The 8,136-nt window shown below is 42.4% G+C and overlaps 1 long non-coding RNA gene across 1 annotated transcript; it reads right to left on the bottom strand.

Moving 5' to 3' along the window:
• Window positions 1–676: 676 nt before the first annotated feature.
• On the bottom strand, window positions 677–4,738 carry LOC129811878 (uncharacterized). Its single transcript, XR_008752951.1, has 3 exons — window positions 3,001–4,738; window positions 2,819–2,895; window positions 677–2,196 (listed from the first exon to the last, which is right to left on the bottom strand). It is a non-coding gene; the product is annotated as an uncharacterized LOC129811878 (long non-coding RNA).
• Window positions 4,739–8,136: the final 3,398 nt, after the last annotated feature.

Below are 8,136 nucleotides of genomic sequence, written 5' to 3' on the forward strand. Positions count from 1 at the left end.
ATGACACAGCTGCAGTCAATACAGCTAGCAGCTAGCGAGAGAAGCAATGCAGAGTGGTCTGACTATACTGCAATTCCTACTCCATTGTGTTAATAACACATACAGATAAACAACAATATGAACAACAACAACATCAACCCCTACAACAACTAACCCTGAATCTAGTGTTCACTGCATGGCCTAAATAAGCACAGTGAACCAACGGAGGGAGCCACAAAACCCCTAAACTTTTCAGCTATAATGAACTGCTGTTTTCCAGGGGACCCAGGCAGATAAGGGGAGAGAAGGAGAGGGGAAGAGGAGCAGAGAAGGGGAGGTAGAGGAGGAGGTGATACTGGGCTATTGAAGTCCCACCCTGGACCACTGCTTCACACACACAACTGATGGTGGCACTTTCTCAGCCAGATAATCAGTAGATATTCAGATATGATCGATCACCTCTCCACACTATAGTGAAATAAATATGTCTCAAATACTCCCATTCAGAATGATGGTGATGACTATATATCTGTGTGAGTGTTGGATGCAGGATGGTGGATGCCCAAAATTTGAATGCCCAAATTTTTACGGCCACTTAATTTTTTTACCAGTCACAATTCCTCTCCACAATAAATCACTTAAAACAACATGTTTTTAATGGTTTTGAAATTGGTTTTGAAATTGAAAAGAACACAGAACATGACATACAGACACACAGTTGTGGTACATTTGAGTCATTTATCAGAAGCGCTTATCCAGAGCAGTTTACAGGAGAAATTATGGTTAAGTGCTTTGCTCAAGGACACATCGACAGATTTTTCCTCTAGTCAGCTCGGGGATTCGAACCAGCAACCTTTCGGCTACTGGCCCAATGCTCTTAATCGCTAGGCTACCTGGTAAAATGACAAATATAATAATAAAAAAGATGAAATGTAAAATACAATCATAGAACAGATTAAATGTACAATAACAGAACAGCATGAGTTGCCTATAAGCAGATCACACTCGAGAAATAAAAAGTGTGAAAATGTCATGTCTGAGTGCCTTCACGGGGATATGGTAAACATGTACGCTAGTAAATTCCCTTCGCTGGCCACTTAATGCGCTTTTAATGCATCTCTCAATTAGATTGACAACTACAGTGTGTCAGTTTAACTACAGTAGAGTTTCCCACATAGTGGGTCAGAATCCACATGGTGAGTTGTAGCAAGTTTCTACAGAATAAACAGGTCATTTATGAAAACTTTGGGTGGGATATGTGTGACTGTCTGGGTTCCAACCTGGGTCTCCTGTGTGCCACAAGACCGTGTGATCCTATTGAGTAAATTTGATTGGGTAGCTAACACATCTTAAAGTCTCAAGTCTCACTTCCCATTACATATGGCACACACACAAACACACACTTGACTGAAATTGGTCTAGGCTAGCTCTCCTCTTCAGACTAATCTTCCTCCTCGTCCTCCGTCTTCCTTGCTCCTCTCTCTCTTGTGACTCTCTGCTCCATAAAGTCTGGACTTCTGGACCAAATGCTGGCTTCATGCCACAGCTGAATGGCTGGGGTGGGGTCAAAATCTTCTATGGAAGGAGTTGACAGCTGAACAGTCAGCAGATCTGACAGTGGGTCAGGTTTCAGGCCTGACCTCCAGTTGCTTTTCACTTTCTTCATGAGGTGGAGGCTGGCAGTGTCAGGACGAGATCTACCAGCTGAAGAAGGTCAGGGCACGGGTGTTTGAGGATCCTGTGGACCTTGGGCCAGGATATCTACTCCACGCCGCTCTTTGGGTCCTGGTAGAGCCTGGCATTCAGGATGGTTTACTGGTCTGGGATCAGATCCACATCAGCACTGGCTCAAAGTGCCTTGTTAGATCGCCAACCTCTGAATCTCCAAAATCTGAAAAGACATACAATAACTAAAATAATATTTAGTTATATGCTTTCACGGGTTGTTAGCAAGTGTGGGTTGTTAGTAAGATCAGGAGTGTTATTGTAAGATGCTTTTCTGCAACAGGTCCATTTTGCAGATTCACCAGTTTTGTGGCATGTAGGATCTCAGAGCTGATATCACCAAATCTCTTGTCCATCCTTTGGCACTGCTGGTCAATGAGTTTGCACATTGATGATGTCACACGAACCAGGGTAATGTCATCTCTGGGTGTCAGACTTACACCCTCATAGGTATCTGTGTTGGCCAGACAAGCATTCAGCTTGGGACCAGGTCTGTATGGCAGAGAATACAACATAGCGTATTCAGAGAAACAATTTGTATGTACATTTTTATGTACACTGAACAAAAATATAATTGCAACATGTAAAGTGTTGGTACCATGTTTCATGAGCTGAAATAAAAGATCCCTGAAATGTTTCATACACACAAAAAGCTTATTTCTCTCAACTTTTGTGCATAAATTAGTTTACATCCATGTTAGTGAGAATTTCAACTTTGCCAAGATAATACATCAACCTGACAGGTGTGGCATATCAAGAAGGTGATTAAACAGCATGAACGTTACACAGTTGCACCTTCTGCTCTGAACAATAAAAGGCCACTCTAAAATGTACAGTTATGTCCCATAGCACAATGTCACAGATGTCTCAAGTTTTGAGGGAGCATAGAATTGGCATGCTGACTGCAGGAATGTCCACCAGAGCTGATGCCAGCAGAGCTAATTTAATGTTAATTTATCTGCCATAAAATGCCTCCGTCATTTTTGAGAATTTGACTGATTTCCTCATATGAACTGTAACAGTAAAATCTTTGAAATTGTTGCATGTTGCGTTTATATTTTTGTTCAGTATCAACATTTCTATGAATTAATCATTAAAAAAATATTCATACTACCTGCTTTTGTGTTTGTTCAACAATGCCTGGGTGGTGGTCAGGCAGCTGTGGACCTCAGCCACTGTCACTGAGGTTCTCTGCAACGTAAAATACATGTTGCTGAGGTGTGTGAGGAAATTGTGCCTGAAGCAGCTGTTCCGTACCCCAGCCACATAACTTGCTGTACTATGGAAGCTGCGCACCTTACTCTGCTGCACCGGATTATCCCCCTTAGCATCTGTTGACTGAAACTTAAACAAACAAACAAATATACAAACAAATAATTACTATGACATTTCATATTTTTCAGGTTAAATGATATATTTTAATAAACAGAATTTAACTCAAACAAACTAACCTACACTACCTATTACCTGCTCTAGGTGAAGTCCCCTGTACCTTGTAAGTAAATGTTCTCGGGCCTCAGAAGTTGAGAGACCTACCCTCCTGTTGGGATGAGCGGCCTCAGTCCCAACACCGTGAAGCTGTTTTTGAGGTTGGGCCTGTTCAAAGGTCTCTTGTGATAGAACACATAGAGGCCATGACTGTATATTTGAATGCTAGCTCAAGGCAATGGGCCATGCAGTGGATGCCTAGCATGTAGAACTTGTTGCCATGCAGCCTGCTCACTAACTCTGTTTTGGACCCCGTCATCATGGATGCTCCATCAGTTGCAACAGCAACAAGCTTCTCCTGCAAATCAACCGCTTGTGCTGTGCTGTTGTTCTCGTCTTGACTGCTTGCTCCACATACTGCCCTCATCATGCTATGTACTGCCTCAGTGATGGTCTCTGCATCTGCCTTCTCAATTGCCTGAATTCCCATGAACTGGACCTTAACTTTTCCTTCCTGGCACAGTCTCAGACACACCAGCTCTTCCTCCATCCTGCACTCTCTGTAGACCCATCTGACATGATTGCCAGGTACTTTGCAATAGAAATGTTCGCTTTGAACAGTCTTCTAGCCACCTCAGCTATGTAGAACATGAACACTCTGGCCTCTTTGTGGTTTCTGTGTTTGCTACCGACAGACCCTAGCTAGCTTTCATATTTTATTAATCTGTTTAGCTAGCTAGCTATAACATCACTGAGCTACACTATAACTAGGTAGCCTAGCTAGACAGAACTCACTGGTAACAAGTACAGTCAAATCTAGCCAGAAGCTAATACAATTTAGACATGCTTTATTGGCCTTGAAAGAGTTACACAACATGTCATTTCTTCCTCGCACATCCAAACATAGTTGGGGAATGGGCTTCCCTTTTTCCCGATCGCATGGACATTTCTGAACAGGATGTTCATCCTTTCAAACTGGGACGATTGCAAGGATGAGATGGCTTTCATTGCGACGTTCTCCTCTCGGTGACTAGTCTTGGCCCGTTCTGTTGCATGACATCGTAGGTGGCACTTCGATGACTAGTGGTCTGAATGGCTTCAAGCTTCAGGTTTTTGGTACCCATCATAAATGAATTGGTCTGACACTTGACAGATGAGTAGACGGCAGCGCGAACAGTACAATTGCTCTTCTTTGGCATCATACACTTTGCTTCTATTTAATTGTCTTTGTCTTTGGTTGATGTTGATACTACGGCTGGCCTTTAAACAGCAGCAATGTGCCGCCACATTATTGCTAACGTTACAAGGGCTAACAAGCTAGCAAGCAAGCTAAACACATTCACCTCAGCCAACACACATGTGCCTCAGCCATGCTTGTTTCGCGCTGACAGATTTTGAGTCAACCCTCTCGCCATGCCCCTCTGCCTCAGCTAACTAGTTTCAGAGTAGGAGGCCCATTCGGTTAGACCAACCAGAGACCAACCAGGCGATACACTCATTACGTGCGTTGTTGAATGTCCAATCAGCGAGAGAATCTGAAAACTAGACAGATTCATGGGAGTTGAAGTGTGTGAGTATTTCGGAAGTTTTGGTAATGATTTGGGAGGTATTTACGAAATGCTCTTTTTGGCTAATGTTGGCTACCTGCCATCGTGGCTGGCAGGTTTGGCAAATCTATATGCCAAAGCAAAAAGTTACCACCATTTGGCAGGTGTTCATTTCCAAACCTGATTGGATGATTAAGTCTTTAGGGTATCCATAACTAGAACAACAGAAGGCTCAAATTGGCATCAATGGAAAGGGGGAGGAGTGACCTTACTAAACCTTTAGAGCTACAGTGGAAAAACCTGGCAGAGAGCAGTGTTAGTGTGGATGGAAATGGTGTTAATTGTTTCCATGAGACCACATATTGAGTCAACAGATCATGGTAAGCCAGATAATGGTGTGTAAACACACACATAAACTGTATTTGAACTGTCGGCTACTTTACATAAAATCCAATATATTAAACAAACTATTTTTGTGGAAAATAATGGATACACATTACTGTTGGAGAGTGTTCCGTCTCTCACTGAACAACAGAACAAAACGGACTGCCCTATTTTAGACTGCCCTGTCTCTCTCTCTCGCTCTCTGTCTCTCCCTTTCTCTAGCTGAATGCCAGACAGATGTTTTCTAAAGAACAAGGTTTCCATCTATTTTATCCTATATTATTTTCTAGGTTACTGACTCTGCTTCCTCTCTACCATTCTCTTATTCTTAGTCTCCCTACTGTTTTGTGTAGAAAAATATGCAAAAAAAATATTTTTGTGGATGGATGTATAGAGACGAAACCTGAAAAATCTCCAGAGACAAGATAAGGAAGGAAAATCGAAGGCAGAGCTAAGAATATCTCAAATGTATATTTTTTCAGTTGATGTTTTGGCCCTCGATCTTCTCCCACAAAGCGTCAGTTGAAGACTCAACCCAAAGACAAACATTAAACTCTCTCTTCCTACATCAAGACTCTTTGCACAAGCTAAACGTATCACCTCTCCAGACATGAGCGCTAAAGGTGTTTGAATAATCACCAAGTCATTTTGGGTAAAAAAGCATTCTCAAGTCATTGGGGTAACAACAAATAAGCCAAAACAGAAAAGATCTCCCTATCTTATTAGTGTAGTCCTTTGCTTTCCCCCTTTCCAGACTGAATCAATGTTTGCTTTTGCTTCAGCATGAATAATGTATGGTTTAGGAAACTATCTTAAAGCCGCTCCGTAAATATTTAGTGGTTTGTTCCGTTAGTTGCAGTCTGACCTGATGCAATTCCTTCACTTCATTTAAATGCAATCGATGTCTCTCGTCTCACATGAACTACTTCTCATTTTCTATAAAGGCTTGTGTCTTAACATGTACAGTATATAGGTAGTCATTGTAAATAAGAATTTGTTCGTAACTGACTTGCCTAGTGAAATAAAGGTTAAAATACAAACAATATATATAAACTCAGAAGAAAAGAAAGAAACGTCCTCTCACTGTCAACTGCATTTATTTTCAGCAAACTTAACATGTGTAAATATTTGTATGAACATAACAAGATTCAACAACTGAGACATAAAGTGAACAAGTTCCATAGACATGTGACTAACAGAAATGGAACAATGTGTCGCTGAACAAAGGGGGGTCAACATCAAGAGTAACAGTCAGTATCTGATGTGGCCACCAGTTATATTAAGTACTGACGTGCATCTCCTCCTCATGGACTGCACCAGATTTGCCAGTTCTTGCTGTGAGCTGTTACCCCACTCCTCTACGAAGGCACCTGCACGTTTCCCGGACATTTCTTGGGGGAATGGCCCTAGCCCTCACCCTCGGATCCAACAGGTCCCAGACGTGCTCAATGGGATTGAGATCCAGGCTCTTCGCTGGCCATGGCAGAACACTGACATTCCTGTCTTGCAGGAAATCACTCACAGAATGAGCAGTATGGCTGTTGGCATTGTCATGCTGGAGGGTCATGTCTGTATGAGCCTGCAGGAAGGGTACCACATGAGGGAGGAGGATGTCTTCCCTGTAATGACAATAAGCTCAGTCCGATGATGCTGTGACACAACGCCCAAGATCATGATGGACCCTCCACTTCCAAATCGATCCCGCTCCAGAGTACAGGCCTCGGTGTAACGCTCATTCCTTCGACGATAAGCGCGAATCCGACCATCGCCCCTGGTGAGACAAAACCGCAACTCGTCAATGAAGAGCACTTTTAATCCTGTCTGGTCCAGCGACGGTGGGTTTGTGCCCATAGGCGACATTGTTGCTGGTGATGTCTGGTGAGGACCTGCCTTACAACAGGCCTACAAGCCCTCAGTCCAGCCTCTCTCAGCCTGTTGCGGACAGTCTGAGCACTGATTGAGAGATTGTGCATTCCTGGTGTAACTCGGGCAGTTGTTGTTGCCATCCTGTACCTGTCCCGCAGGTGTGATGTTCGGATGTACCAATCCTGTGCAGGTGTTTTTACACGTGGTCTGCCACGTGTTTTTACACGTGATCAGCTGTTTGTCCTGTCTCCCTGTAGCGCTGTCTTAGGCGTCTCACAGCACGGACATTGCAATTTATTGCCCTGGCCACATCTGCAGTCCTCATGCCTCCTTGCAGCATGCCTAAGGCACGTTCACGCAGATGAGCAGGGACCCTGGGCATCTTTATTTTGGTGTTTTTCAGAGTCAGTAGAAAGGCCTCTTTAGTGTCCTAAAGAGGCCATAACTGTGACCTTAATTGCCTACCGTCTGTAAGCTGTTAGTGTCTTAACAGCCGTTCCACAGGTGCATGTTCATTAATTGTTTATGGTTCACCGAACAAGCATAGGAAATAGTGTTTTAACCCTTTACAATGAACATATGAGAAGTTAAATGGATATTTACGAATTATCTTTGAAAGACAGGGTTCTGAAAAAGGGACAGTAAAAACGCCATGTTTTTTGACGTAGCTTCGCTTGGCGCAAACTGTATTGAAAAGTAAGGATAAATTAAAAAATGTAATAACGCAATTGTATTAAGAATTAAATTGTCTATCAATCCCTGTCCACCCTATATTTTTTAGTCACGTTTATGAGTATTTATGTATAAGAGTAGATCACTGTCTAAGTGGCGCAAGGACAAATTCTGACCAGCTGAGTTACATTTCACATTGTCTAACCATGATTTTGGTGGCTAAATATAAACATTTTCGATCAAACTGTATATGCATGTTGTAATGTGATGTTACAGGAGTGTCATCGGAAGAATTCTGAGAAGGTTAGTGAAAAAATTAATATCTTTTGGCGATGTTGACTTTTATCGCTCACTTTGGCTAGAATCAATGCTGGGCTGCTAATTGCTATGTGCTAAGCTAATATAACGATTTATTGTGTTTTCGCTGTAAGACACTTAGAAAATCTGAAATATTGTCTGTATTCACAGGATCTGTGTCTTTCGATTCGTGTATGCTGTGTATTTTTACGAAATGTTTGATGATTAGTAGTTAGGT

The sequence above is a fragment of the Salvelinus fontinalis genome, chromosome 15, assembly GCF_029448725.1.
Source record: "Salvelinus fontinalis isolate EN_2023a chromosome 15, ASM2944872v1, whole genome shotgun sequence".
NCBI lineage: Eukaryota > Metazoa > Chordata > Actinopteri > Salmoniformes > Salmonidae > Salvelinus > Salvelinus fontinalis.